The sequence below is a fragment of the Otolemur garnettii genome, unplaced genomic scaffold (genome assembly GCF_000181295.1).
Source record: "Otolemur garnettii isolate 467f Iridium unplaced genomic scaffold, OtoGar3 scaffold00006, whole genome shotgun sequence".
NCBI classification, from domain to species: Eukaryota; Metazoa; Chordata; class Mammalia; order Primates; family Galagidae; genus Otolemur; species Otolemur garnettii.
In genome coordinates this window covers 39,796,366-39,812,127 of record NW_003852401.1, presented here as the reverse complement: position 1 = coordinate 39,812,127, position 15,762 = coordinate 39,796,366, and positions in this window count along the sequence as shown.

The following is a 15,762-nucleotide window of genomic DNA, read 5'->3' as shown; positions in this document are numbered from 1 at the left end:
GAGCACCTCCTATAATTGCAGGAGTCAAACATGATTTGTATTCATCTTTTGTTATTGGTATAAATTGGGTATTACCATTTTAATACAGTGTTTCCTTTCTTAAAATATGTATACATTGGCACCCTCTGCATATCTATTTTCCATCTGGTAGGAGACTTATATGACTAGATCCTGAGGTTTTCAAGGAGAAAAAATAGATATATTTATCAAAGAAAATTCTAAGTAAAAATATGAATAATGAGATAGGACTAGCCAAACTAGATATTTGAACATATTACAAAGCTATGACAATTAGAATAAGGCATTACTGAAAGAAAAAAATATATAGACATAGAACATAAGATAGCTCAGAAACTGGTTTTGTTCCATACAAAAATTTTCTAGAAAATAAAAGTGGTATCACCAGGAAGGATTATTCATTATTTTATGCAGAAATAACTGGGTAAGAATTCAAAGCAAATAAAAATAATTTAGACCTATCTCTCAAAGTGTAAGATAAAATAAATCTCAGATCCACTAAAATGCTAAATAGTTTTTAAGACATTCTTTGACCACTTGAAACAAGACATTAGATCTTTGAATTAAAAAGCTAGGATGACTTCCTAAGCTTGAAATCTTTTGAAGAAATCATAAGCAAAAGACTAACTGCTCAGATTGCATAAAATTTAAAACTATTTTTTAAAAAAGTAAGCTTTTTTCTATTTTCCCAAAACTTAATAGGTGATTAGAAAAATTATAGTATATTCAGAAAGAATGGCAAAAAGTATCTTTATGTTTTATGGATGGAATTAGAAAATGTCCTTCTCAGCAAAGTCTCTCAGGAATGGAAGAAAAGTATCCAATGTACACAGCCCTATTCTGAAACTAATTCATAGCTTTTATATGAATGTCATAACCTAATTATAGCCCTAGAATATGGGAAGGGGGTGGGAGAGGGGAGTGGATGGGGACAGGGAGGGTGATTGGTGGGGTCACCTCTATAGTTTACCTTACAAGATACAAGTGAATCTAAAAGCAGAGTATGAATGTCTTGACTCAATAACTAAGAAAATGACATGAAGGTAATGTTAACCAGTTTGATGAGAGTATTTCAAAATGTATATGAAAATAGCACACTGTACCCCATGATTGCATTAATGTACATAGTTATGCTATAAGAAATTTAAAAAAAAAACTTGACCAAAAAAGAAGGAAGAAATGGTTTGTGCCCCCCAAACTATAATACATGTATGATTGAAAATGTTGTATAAAAATATAGAATTTATGTGAACCTCTCAGCCAGGTATGCTGATTTGCATGGGAAAATTATTTTACCTTTCTTAAGTTCAATTATGTATTGAGAACATTTGAAATAAAACATGAGTTTGCAAAAATAAAAGTATCTTTATAAAATGCATTATTTTATCATGATAGCAAGACAGAACATTTTTGCCTTTATCATTTGTTGATGAATGTTTTTCTGTCCATGACCTTTGCTCAGGGCAGCACAATTAACGCTTAAATCCTGTTTCTTTTATTTATTTTTTTTTTTGAGACAGAATTTTACTATGTTGCCCTTGGTAGAGTGCTGTAGTGTCACAGCTCACAGCAACCTCAAACTCTTGGGCTCAAGTGATTCTCTTGCCTCAGCCTCCCAAGCATCTGGGATGGACCACAAGCACCTGTCACAATGCCTAGCTATGTTTTTGTTGCAGTTGTCATTGTTGGTTAGCTGGCCCAGGCTGGGCTCAAACTTTCCACTTTCGGGGTATGTGGCTGGCACCACAACCACTGTGCTGTGGCGCTGAGCCGCTTAAGCCCCATTTCTATCACATTCCCTTGATAAAAGGGCAGAGCCACTCTCTGTTGCTTACTATTGTTTCACTATCCTCAATCATTTCAGTACAACCTTCCTTAAACTACCACATACTATTTATACCCAATATTTATTTCATATCTCTTAAAAATCAACTGTTTTACTTACATAAATTTACTTTTATTCTAAGCAATAATTCCTTGAAGTTATAAGTTTCATATAAATAAAATTTAAAATATATAATGATAAAAATGTTAAAATACCTATCTGTCTGCCACTGAAAAATCGTCTATGCTGACTATGGTGGTTAATTTTATGTGTCAATTTGGATATATGGCACCTAGTTGTTTAGTCAAACACCAGTTTAGATATTGCTACAGAATAATTTTTAAATGTGATTACCATTTAAATCAGTACCCTTTGAGTAAAGCAGAATACTTTCCCTAATGTGAATAGGCCTCATGTGATAAGTTGAGCTTAGGAAAGACTGAAGGAATTCTGCCCTACAGACCACCTTCAGATTCAAACCCCAGTATCACCTCCTGTTGGAATTTGCAGCCTGCCAGCCTGGACTGCAGCTTTTGTTGGACTTGCCAGTTTCCACAATCGTACGAGCCATTATGACCTGGATGCCAATGCCCTCTTTAATCTGCCTCTTCCCTGCTATTTCTGGTTTGTTTCCTGTGATTTCCAAAGCCCACCTGCTTTGTTCAGTCTCATCCCTGCACACCTGTGTCTGTGCTCTGCATTCTGCTGAGAATGCCCTGGCTTGCCAGGCCTCCCCAGCTCCTGTCTTCAGGGCTGGACCAATTACCACATGAGCAGTTATGGAAGAAATAAACAGGGGAACAAGATTCTCACATTTAAAAATATGTAAAACCTGCTTTGAACAGTGAGGTTTCGCCACATAGGCCAGTTCTGACTAATTGGAGGCGGCTGCCTGGCACATTTTAAGAACGATTCTGAGGCTCTGTCTGAGAGAATGCAAAGACCTATTAGTGGTGTGGTGTCTGACAGCAGAGGGAGGGAAGAAATCACAGGAATAATAAACCTGTTACATATTTGCCACCTCTGGCATCGATGTTAAGGAAACTAAGATGATTTTTTCCTACTCAATGCCTACTCAAACAAGCCATCAGATATATGAATTTTAAAATAACAAATTTACATCCCCATCATTTCTCAGATTTACATATGTAGGCAAAGTCAAGCAAGAGCATTCAAACAAGGGTAGAAAGTGTACAAAGTACAGGCTATATTTGCTTCCTAAACACCTCCTTTTTCCATATAATACCAAATTGCAAAACAGAATTTGCCTACTGGGATGGGGAGTAGGGGATATAAATATCCCAAGATACTGGCTTAGAAGGCTGTGCTGCCCCAGCACCTGACACTGGAGTATCCTCAGAAATACTTCTGGGAGATTATTAGGTATGAAAATTCTCTTGGGGACACAAAAGTTGCCCTAGATTACTAGAATGAGATCAGAAGCCATCCACTGCCACATACCAAGATCCGAGTCTGCCCTATTGAGGCAGGTAGTCCTGGAAGTCAACCCTAAATTGTCCTTATTTTCTTAAAAATCCCCTATGTCTGGTTTTCATTGGTTCTTCCCTTTATTCTTTAAGGTTTTGAGTGGGGGACACATGATTATTTAGACAGCTGGATTTCATTCATTCAGAACTTGAGCGCTTCAGAAGACAGTGGGATATGCTCTGAAGATACAAAGAGAAAGAGGAGATAGTCTGTCTTTTCAAGGAGTTTAAGCCTAGTCTAAGAAATACAGGACGGAGTTCCTGTCCTGAGTAAACTTGTATGGTCAAAGTAAAAAAACAAACAATAAAGCAAATTATCATTTGGCCAGTATAAATCCCTGAAAAAAATGTAACGACATGCCAAAATCACTCCACTTTTCATTGGCGTCCCGCTGCATGTAAAATAAAGGCAAAACATCCTAAGAGGGCCTGTGAGAATCTGTGCGCTCTGGGATATGGCCTTTCTCCAGCCAGGGGTGCACTTGCTCTGGCTGCTCCAGACACACCATCTGTCTTTCCGTCCCGTGTCTGACTATTGTCCGTCTAGTCCCTATAAAATAACTTCTTGATTTTCTCACATAGTCCCAAGCATATACTAGAGATTCAACAGCTGTGTCTAAATAAATGGATTAACAAGTGAAAGAATATCTGGAGCTGCATGAATAAATTGACCCATATCTTTTTATTTGAGAGCAATTATTTAATAAAGTTATTAAAAGTCTAAAGTTCACATAAATTTCATGGTGTGAACCAGCTTGATGAAAGTATTTCAAAATGCATATGAAAACACTACACTGTACCCCCTGTTTGCATTAATGTATAGAGCTATCATTTAATAAAAAAAAATATATATATATATATATATATATAAAGAAAGAAAGAAAAAAGAAAATGCCGTGCAGGCTATATTGACCAGTTTGATGAAAGCATTTCAAATTGTGTGGAAAACTAGCACATTGTAACCCATGATTGCATTAATGTACACAGGTATGATTTAATAAATAAAACGAAAAATAAAAGTCTAAAGTTCACTCAATAAAGATTTCTGAAATCCCTACTATGGAATCTGCCATGCAAAGTAGAGATGAAGACATTATCCCTACATGAGCGGACAACTGAGACAGACAAGTGAACAAATAATTACAACATAACATGAATTCAAAAGAAATTTAATTTTAAGAGACATAGGTAAGAGTTAACTCTACCTGGAAGAGCCAAAGATGACTTCTAAGGAAATGACAGTGAACTCTTGAAGAAGAAATAGAAGTCCAACAGCCTAAATAGTAAGAGAAGACATTCCATGCAGAAAATGGAACGTATAAAGTAAAAAGGTTTGAAGAGCATGGCATAGCATGGAACAGCATACCATTTGGTACCACTGTGTCTCAGTGTGTGTGGAAGGGAATGACTTGGAATGGAATGGAAACTGGTGGCTCCCAGTGAAATGATGACAGCATGATGAATTTGAGCTATGAACAAGACACCCAGTTGGGACCAAATGGCAATTAATGGGAAGTAGAGAATAGAGGTTTGGGATAGTGATAAATAAGAAGGAAAGAAATACCTTCAAAGCAATGATATTTGGGATATTTGAGTATCAGGGACTCCCAGGCTCTAACTTCATAGAGCCCTGTTATTCTCACTTCCCTAATGACAACAACCACATGGTTGTTAAAAATACATATTCTAGAGACCTATCTCAGCCTACTGAATCAGTCCCCGAAGGAGAGGCCTGGAAATCTGTAGGTTTAACCAACTTCTTTCATTATCAGAGTAGCCTGAGAGACATTTCCAAAGGGAACTCCAATTCTACCTTCAGGTTTAGACTCACTGAATCCATTTCCCCAGCACCATCCACTCACCTGTCAGGAGTAATGGCTGATGAAAAAAAGTCAACTTCAGTCACCAAGTAACACAAGACATTTATTTCCAATATAACAATAAGATAAGACTAGACTAGAACAGAGAAAGTATAGATCATTGGGATAATTGCATGCATTAATGAAGGAAAATTTCCATTAATTATGCTCAAAAGGTGGAAAAACTAGACTGTGCAGAGAGAGTAAAGTAAATTTCTGTTATTGAGAAATTAGTGTTCAGAATTTGAGGTGGCCATACTACACTCATTTGGATAGCAGCCCTTTCATTTAGCCAACATATTTCTCCTGTGGCCAGCTGGGTCACCACTTGACTGAGTACTCATGACTGCAGTCATGAATGGAACCTCAGTTACTGCAAGCCGGAACCAAGGGGAAGCTTCTGCACTTCCAATGAATCCAGCCGAGTATCTGCCTCCAACCTCAGACTTCATTAAAAAGCAGTGCAGTGGAATCTCGGGTTGCTCATACAATATCCTTCATAATTTTAGCTAAGTCATTTTACGTCTCTGTGCCTCAGTTTCCTCAGCTGTCATTCATCACAGATGCTGTGTTTTTAACCTGTTCCATATAATGCTATAAAACATAAAAGATATTTTTAAAAGTGTGCTTGACAGGATATCAAAATTATTATTGAGTCTGGGTGCTGTGCCTGTAATCTCAGCACTTTGGGAGGGTGAGGAGGGAGGATCTCTTGAGCTCAGAAGTTCAAGAGACCAGCCTGGGAAACAGAGAAAGACCCTTCTTTCTCTTTCCTCATTAAATAAGCTGGACATTGTGGCATGTGCCCAAAGTCCCAGCTACTGGGGAGGTGGGAACTGCTTAAGCCTTGCAGTTCGAGATTAAAGCGAGCTATGATGCCACCACAGCATTGCAGCCAGGGAGACACAATGAGATCCTGTCTCTGAAATACAAAATGATCTTTAAAATAAAAAAATTATTTCACTGGCATCAAACTATATTTAAATGAAAGTCTCTTGTGCCATTGGGCAAATATGTATAATCTACTGGGTTCTTTCTCATTTTTAAACCAGATTTAGTTAGACTAAACTTACAACAGGCCTCCTATCTGAGACAGTGGCAAACTGCTGGGAAGGGAAACTTTTGTTCAAAAGTAGAACATCTGAGAGGTAAATTTCCATTATGTCTACATGCTCTCTTTCTCTGCTAATGACATCTGAATCTCAGATAATACTAATAAAAGACGACTTATTTTCCACAAGGTCCTGCTGATTTGGTGGAGGAAGTTTGGGTGAAGTAAAGCAATGAAAATGGAGAAGGATAAAGAGTAATTCCTGGGTGCTGCTGAGCTGCATACAAATTTCTAAAAATACCAGAAATACACATGGATGTATTTAAAGGAGAAGTCCAGGAAATACTGAGCATTGCTTCTAAAGGGCCATCTCTAAATTTCACTGATATTACGTCCACTCACAAAATGACTCAGGGGTTCCCAGGCTTTCTTCCCCTTTGGTCCACAGCAGAATTTCTCCAAGTGTGATTAGAAGGGATGGTCATGGTTCAGTGCCTGTGGCTCAAGCAGCTAAGTTGCCAGCCACGTACACTTGAGCTGGCGGGTTCGAATCCAGCCCTGGCCACCAAACAACAATGACAGCTGCAACCAAAAAATAGCCAGGCATTGTGGCGGGCACCTGTGGTCCCAGCTACTTGGGAGGCAGAGGCAGGAGACTCGCTTGGGCCCAGGAGTTGGAGGTTGCTGTGAGCTGTGATGCCACGGCACTTTACCCAGGGGGACAGCTTGAGGCTCTGTCTCAAAAAAAAAAGAAGGGATGGTCGTAGGAATTATATGGAGAAAACAAAATAGGACAGTCATGTTCAGAACTCTGGTACATACTGACACTTGAAATACAACAAAACTGAAACTATAACCAGTGGAGAAAGAATGGTTGTCACAACGAATGGTGATGCAACAACCTGATACCTGCAAGGGGGGAAATGGTGTTGAATAGAGGATGTTAGATGCAACCTAAGCCATGTTGTATATTTGGCATCTCATAGTACAGAGTAGTGTTTCTCTAGAATGATATGTGGACCACTCGCATCCAAGTCACATAGGGGATGAAGGTATAGGTTCCTGAGCTTATCTTAAAACTCGCCGAATCTCTAGAAATGAAACCTAAGAATCCTTTTCATCAAACTGCCCTAGATTTCTTTTTTGGGGGGGGCAGGTTTTGGCCGGGGGCTGGGTTTGAACCCTAGATGTGAACCCTAGATGTCTGGCATATGGGGCCGGCGCCCTACTCCTTTGAGCCACAGGTGCCACCCATGCCTTAGATGATTTTTAGCATTTCAAAACTGGACATTCCCCAGGATGGCATTTTGCAGGTAGGAAAACATCTAAATCCAGTTCTGCCACATATGGGCAAATTAATTAGTCAGTCTATATTTCAGTTTTTGCATCAGTAAAGTGATGATAATATTCTCACAGGTTAACATGATGATTAAGTGAGATAATGCATATATAGCGCTCAGTAGAGTTCTGGTTCACAGTGAGCACTCAGCATTAAAATTACCCTCCATATCAAATAACCTCATTACAAATGAAGTGTGTTATCACTTACAAAAAGTTTTAATTGTCCACTTCTAACTGTATAATGTTACTTCTGTAGTGAAGAGTATTAAAGGACAGTCATTTTGCCAAATGTACCAACAGATAAATTGAGAGTATTTGATCTTGAGAACTTGTGTTGAGCTACTACCTAGAAAACACAACTATTCATCTATACACCCACCAAAGAAATTACGGCCCCACTCACAAGATGCAGCTTTAGGATCTGTGCCTGGGATACAGCAGGGGACATCCGCCCAGTCACCCGTATGAGTTAAATAACCTTGATGATCAATGCAGTAGCAGATTAATCCATTCAGAAACCATTGACTGGGAGATTCCAGTATTCCAGATACTGCACTAGATGCTAAGCATTGAGAATGAACAGATGCAGCCCCTCCCTCCAGTCCACACCAGCTATGGGATATTACAGCATCTCATCCTCACTTTGGCATGTGTGCACAGTATTTCTTTAAAAATGTTCTTGGTTTTAAATAGTTGGAAAATTGGAAAATCCTGGTTTTGTGGACAGGGCACGTCTTTATTGCTATTCCTTCTGAACTGGGGAGAAAAGAAAGACACTAAGCAAGTGCACCCAGTTTCCGCTCCTCTTCTTGTTCTCAAAATAAAATACTTCACTTTGGGGCTCTGAAGACATGGCTTTGCTTTCCTCCAGAATTCAGCATTGCTGGTAATAAGTGTGATGCAAGGAACGAAGGGAGGAAGCTGCTCTGGGGGAGTGACAGGCGCCTTAGCAACTTCACTGCTCCCATCTGGCATCTTTAGTACTCAGGGACTAAATATTTGTGCTTTTTTTTTCAAGACAGAGCCTCAAACTGTTGCACTGGATAGATTGCTGTGGTGTCATAGCTCACAGCAACCTCCAAATCAGGCTCAAGTGATCCTCTAGCCTCAGTTTTTCTATTTTTAGTAGAGACGAGGTCTCGCTTTTGCTCAGGCTGGTCTCAAACTCACAAGCTTGGGCAAACTCACCCACCTTGGCCTCCCAGAGTGCTAGGATTACAGGCGTGAGCTACAGCACCCGCGCTAAATATTTGTGCTTGAAAGTGGACAGCAAGCTTCAGAAAGTAGTGGGAAAAAGTTTAGGAGTCTGGGCCCAGTTGCATCCAGATGGTCAAAGCCAGAAATGCCTGAAATTCAGACAAGAACTTCTGGACAGACAGTTAGTATTAGTTCCTCCGGCTGCCGTAACAGTTCCACACATTTGTGGTTTAAAACAGCACAAATATATTCCCTCACTGCTTTGGAGTCCAGAACTCCCACATGCAGGGGTCAGCAGACGCAGCCTCCCTCTGAAGGCGCTAGGAAGAGCCTGTCCCCGGCCTGTCTTCTACCATCTGAAAGTTACGAGCAAATCTTGGCATTCCCTTGCTTGTGGCTGCATCACTCCCATCTCCGCCTCTGTGGTCACGCGGCTGTGACTCTGTGTTCCTTCTGTATTTTCTCCTCTTTCTCTCTCTTTTTTTTTAATTTTAGGCTAATGTGAGGACCAATATTTGAGTTTGTTAGATAGAGTCCCTCTTGTAGTTATGCCCTGCACTCAAAAGGCAAGGACACCCGTTTTTGGACTTAGGGCCCAAACTAAGACCTTAAGGATGCTCACTTAAACTTAGCTACAGTAAATACATTTGCAAAGACTCTATTTCTAAATAAGGTCGCATCCTGAGGTTCCAGGTGGACGTGAATTTTGAGGGGAGTCTGTTTGACCCAGTACAGTTTCAATAGATGAAGAGCCAGAGAAGGTAAGAAGAGTGAGCTGGAATCCAGGTGGGGAATGGAAGCAAAGACAATGATAAAGAAACAGCCATACACTTTGCCCACAGGCAGCTGGGAACCACACAGGCTGCTGGGAACCACACAGGCAGCTGGGAACCACACAGGCAGCTGGGAACCACACAGGTTGCCTTCCCGAGGGATCCAACCTTCACTACCAGGGCCAATTTGCCCATGACACATGGTAGGCACAGTGCAGGGCCCATGATACATTTAAGAGCCCATAAAGTGTTTTAGTCTTTTTAAAAATCTAAATAAAAGTATAATCCATCCTGGATTATATTCATATTTGTATCAATGCAGTCATATAACTTTTGATATTTTTTAATAGAGGAAGGAACCCAGAAAAGGTAAAAGCACCCAGGGCACTCAAAAGTCATCATTCAGCTCTGTTCGCCAATGTCAATGCCCACACGTCTGGTCTAGAGAAGCTTGAGGGTTTATGTTAGCTTGGCCACCTATCCCCAGCCCAGGAATGGTCCATCGCCAAGCACTGGCTGACTGCAAGGATAACACAGCCCAGGAATGGTCCATCGCCAAGCACTGGCTGACTGCAAGGATAACACAGCCCAGGCACCTTGCTGATGGGCATGGTATGATTCACGCTCCAGTGTGCCCCATGAAACCCCATCACTGAGCTTCTTCCTCTGCCCTCTTCTGTTTCCCTCCTACCTTTACTCTCGTGATTTTACTTAAGAATTCCCACCTCAATCTCTGTTCCTAGGGGCCATTGTCTAAGACAGGTTGAATCTCCATGAACACCATTAACACCCAGTAAAAATTTTCTAATAAACAAACCTATTGAATGAGGGGATGAAGGAAGGAAAGAAGGAGGAATATTAGAGAAATGTGGAAGCAAGTATCAAGACCTAGCTGGGCCTTTACAGGGCTGAACTGATCCTAACAGGAACTTGAATCTTTGATAAAGTCTTAAACACAGGGAGGGAGGGATGTAAATTCTAGAATAAGGGCACAAGAGAATGAGTCTACTTACAAAAATGGAAGAAGGGATCGGACTAGAGGAATAATGCCTACCCTGTGCCCGGCACTGTGCAAGCCACTTTCATGTGTGCGACAGATAACTGTTTTCACATACATTAAGAGAACATTAAGCTGTCACAACTGAGACAGGTTTCCTTAAATTCCGTTAGACTCGATTGGCCCCAGAGCTGGGGATGAGATGAGTTTGCAAGGATTGATTATGAGGTTGGGGTTCAGATGAATTCTCGTGAACAATCACCTGCTGATGAAAGGGCTGCGTCTGAAGACCTGACACCTTGCCATAGTACCCGTGGCCATCTTAAGAGTATGGTCTTCCTCTGAAGCCAACGTGGGGCAAGATGTAAAAATGAGACGATTTCATGCCGTGGAATTTCTATCCTAGATACGGCTCTTTGCAATTTTAGCAGCTCCTCTCAACCTTTGCAGCAGTTTGGGAGCCGAGCAGATGGCAGGGGAGGGCTTAACTAAGTGGTGAAGTTTCAGCTGCAAAAGGCAATTCCTAGAATGACGATTCAGAAACTCATTTCCCCCAACACTTATCATATTGGCAGAGGGTTAGTGAATCTTTTTAGAAAAACGTGAAGGAGGCAGTGCATCAGAATCAGGCTTCCTGTGTTTGGTTGGGTTGTGTGGAGGCAAACACTGCTGAGTCCAATTCTTCCCTTGCACTTGCTATTCCCAAGGCAGAGGGCCAGACTTGTTTGTAAATTAAACAGTATCTGAAAAGGCTAAAGCTTAAGATGTGCAATATCAGGGGCCTCCAGCACCCTGAGCAACCGCTAACTGCATCTGAAACCCGTGGATGGCAGTTTCGGCTGAGTTGCTCCAACCCTGGCTGGCACTGAGGACCCCTGTAGTTTCCAGCTATATCTCATAAAGCAACAGCAAGTTTGGGTGGCGCCTGTGGCTCAAAGGAATAGGGCGCCGGCCCCCTATACTGGAGGTGGCAGGTTCAAACCCAGCCCCGGCCCAAAACTGCAAAAAAAAGAAACAGCAAGTTTATAGAAGGAGCATAATCTGGGCTCAAATCCTGCCTCTGATACTAAACAACTATATGATGTGAAGCAGATTACATTTCTTCTCTGAGCCTGTCTCCATGTAAAATGGCAGTGGAGGTGGGGGAGGGAATGCTGGCAATCCCAAAGGATTAGTGTAAGAACTTAGGGTGGTAATGAACGTGAAAGTCACTGGCCAATAGTAGATCTTAAAGCGCTACCACTTCTTCATTTCTATTCTGCCTGGCTTGGCAGAAGTTTGTCAAAATAGCTGTTGCTCTTTCAGACTGTTTCGGCTCTGGTTCACCCAGAATTTTTCCTTTATCTCCAACCAGCGTTAATTATAAAGATTTGTTTCTCTTGAAATTCCATAGCCCTTATTCTTTACAAATGAGTCAGTGAGGTTTAGCTTTGGGGATTTTAGTTTTGATCCTTTACAGAATGTGTATGACAGAAACGATAAATGTATTTGATACTCTGAAGCTATAAATGTATCATCTCTTAATGAGGCCTGTTTGTTTTAATTAAGCCTAAATTACTCGAGCACAACAGAGGGGTTATTGATTGAGATTATTTCTGCTGCAGATAACAGAAAAGCTACTCAAATGGCTTAAACAATTAAAGGAATTTACTGGCTCCTGTAACTAAAAAGTCCACAGGACTCTTCAGGGCTTGATCTAGGCACGGTTTGGTCCAAGCCTTGGCATAATTTTCTGTGCAGCTCTCTCAGTTTCGCCTGCCTCTAAATGTTGGCTTGGTTCTCCAACTGGCCTCGTAAAATGACCAGGAAAACTAGGAAAACACTAGACCTCATAAAAGGGCCACTGGCAGCATTCATGGTGGTTCCTCATTCACCTCCAACAGCAGAACAAAGGTCAAGGCCAGGTCTTAGAACCACCAAATGGAAGCCCCAAGCTTTGCTCAGCTTGGAATACTCCCACTCCAATTTCTGTAACTAAGGAAGCACTATCTGCCATTGATAGAAATCTGTATGGATCACTAAGACAAGGAAACAGAATTATTGTAAGTGGCTTAGCACAATCAGGCCTCTCCCCTGGATCTGGAGATGAGGCCTACCCATGCTAAACATCCCATCGTCACTCAAGGGAACTGAAATGGATGGCAGAAGAATGTCCGCTACAGTGAAAAAATAACTGTTAGCAATTTAGTGCATCCTTCCTAAAGTCCGTTTTTTTAATTTTTAAATTATCACTTTACTATGTTAGGCTCGTTCCAAATAAAATATCATACTTAAGCATCTGCAGGCAACCACAGGTGAGGGTCAACTGGTGCAAGGCATTCGCAAGAATGTCAGAACATCTAGGTTAGCGCTTCCCTTCCCTGTCCTTTCTCTTCTCCCACCTCCCTTATTTTGCTCTCCCTCAATTTTCTAGATAATCTTTCCTTTTACTTATAATCCTACTTCTTCTAGATAATCTTTCCTTTCATTTATAATCCAACTTTTCCTCTCTCAATATGCCTTTTAATATATGCAAACATAATAGGATGTAAGATTAGACATTTCCTGACCTCTCATGAATCTAGCTAAAGCTTCAGAGCTATTGACACAGGTGACAACGTCCTCCCACAGAGGCATCAGACACACCCTCTCAGGAATTATTAAGAGGAAGCCAAAAATCTACTGCTCATCTCTCCACCAGCCTATAAAGGGGGAAACTAGAGACCTATTAGAAGAAAGTTCTTCCAAGGTGATTTTATATGTAGAGACGGGAGAGGGATGGTCACACTACCTCATGCCAAATAAGGAAGACTTTCAAGGGATTCTCTCAGACAGCACTGGTACTTGTAAGAAGCAGCAGCTGGCATTTCGCTCCCCAAATGGATATTTACCAGGAGCCACAGTCCCGGAGCTTAGGGGGTAAACAGGTAAAGAAAGAAAAGAATTAAAAAATAGATATTTCCCATCCTTCCTACTGCTAAGCCCTAAGCTTTGGGTGGGGATTGAGCTGAGCAGAGGGAAGAGAGCTTAGAAGAAACGTTTAACTTGTGTGTAGGATGGAAGGTTTATTGAACTGGACTTCCTAACTCCTAAAAACATCACCCTTCAATAATATCCCCCAAATGAACCCTGCTGAAGCTGTTTTCAAAAAGGGAGGAAGAAAAGTTCTAAAGAATATTATTTTATGTTAGTTGTGAAACATTTTTTAAGGTTTTACATTACATGTTTAATGTGAGGAAAAAACCGGTGTCCTAATTGTACCCAACTGAATTCAATTTATTTAGTAAACTTAGTATACGGAGGCAAATTATCAACTCTGTGTATCTTCAATATACTTTCCGTGAGCAGGTCTAAATAATCCATCAGTCAGATCCATGAGAAACTCAACACCTCAAAGAGAGCACCTGAAGAGTGTTCAGGGAAGAGGCTGTTGATAAAGATGTGCAGAGGGATAAGGGGCATCCAACCAATGGAGATGGCGGGAGCCTTAGCTCCCCTAGGTCAGCAGGAGGAAATGGAGGGAGAGGTTGCCCGAGCCCAGAGAGACAGAGCTGAGCTTTTCTTGCTTGTACCTTGGACACCAGCAGGTGAGGAATAGAGACAAAAAGAGAGCTCATTGTTACTGGCAAATGGCAAATATTCAACACATATGAAATATTTCAGTTTCTGGATTCTGGCAAATGGAATCGTAATCGATACACAGAATACCCAAACTACTGAAGACTGGTAGAATGTTGTAGAACGAAGTAGAATTTTTCCATCGTGTCTCTGGGCAAAAATAGAATTACATTCCTTGAGGAAAAAAAAAAAATTAACTTCAGGTCAATTAACAATCAGCCTTAAAAGGGTAGAGAAGGTATCTAAACAAAAATATTATTTGCCAAAAATGAATGTAGATAAACATATGGTAGAAAATAATCACCAAAAGAATATCTCAAAATAAAAACGCTGAAAATAGAAACTGAGGAAAGCAAGACCACAGGTGGAAGCCCCTCACCTCGGGCCCACTTCACCCCTTCTTGGCCTCTATCTTTCATTTTTGCTATATACCTTCAAGGGACATCTTCTGACATCTGCAATCTAAAATTATGCGAAAATCATCTATACTGCAAAGGAAATAGGAAGATTTTTCCTTAGCATCTCAAGAGGTCATGTCCCCCCTTTGCATCACTTTTTAATTAATGCTCTGCATTCTTATCTTTGTGACTTCAAGTAGTTCCCCTAAACTTTCTATGTCTTTGCTTTTGCTCACTGATGAACTAGGGAAATGAGATATGTTCAATTAAACTCTTTCCCCAACCTTCCCCTCCCAGTGGCTCCCCCATTCCAATTATGAAAGTTTCTTTCTAAACTCAGCTAAAGTCAGAGTTCTGTATTCTTCCACTACTCTGGAAAACTCTCTCCAGGCCCCCAATTTCACACATGCACACACTCTCATACCCTTAATGTCCAAATAAATCTTTTAATATTTAGCTTATATGTTACTAATCTCACCCCATAGCCAAAGAAATCCTTCAAGATTTAGCTTATATGTTACTAATCTCACCCCATAATGGACCCCCTACCCCCAGCCTGGCCAACATAATGGACATCCTCTGTCCACAAACTGTAGAACAGCCCAAATCACCTTCATTATAGTTATCTATTTTTGTAACCATCCTCCCCACTAGACTGTTAGCTTCTAGAGGCAGAAACTGCGCCATTAGTCACAATAGCTCCAGTGACAGAGGAAGAAGATTTAGAAGTTATACTGAAAGAAAAAAAAATCTGGAAAGGTTTCTGAGATACCTTTAAGGTTTCATAACCAGTAGAAGTAACTGCCCTTTCCTTCACTCTACCAGCACATCAGAGCCAGGGATACTAAGCCCTGGCAGACTTATGGGCTTCCCACTTTGATACTGGCAAAGACCCAGAAGATGGGTCAAGACCACTTCAAAATTTCTTTAAAACAAACAGGAGGAACAACACATAGTAAATTAAAACCTTATTTTGCAATTCTTAATTCTTAGCTAAATTCCATGTCATGTTGCCCTACAATAAGAGCTAGCTGTTTATTAATATCTTCCTGTTTATTAATGAGCAATGAGGTGGTTCTGTTTACAAATCGGGTTGTTGCTACAACACGTTTACACAGTTATAAATAAAGCAAGCTACAAACAGATTAGCTGTGGAAGATCTGAGGCATTATTTGTTTTCACTTGGACTCTCCCAGTTGCTTCCCACTGTACCCTAAGG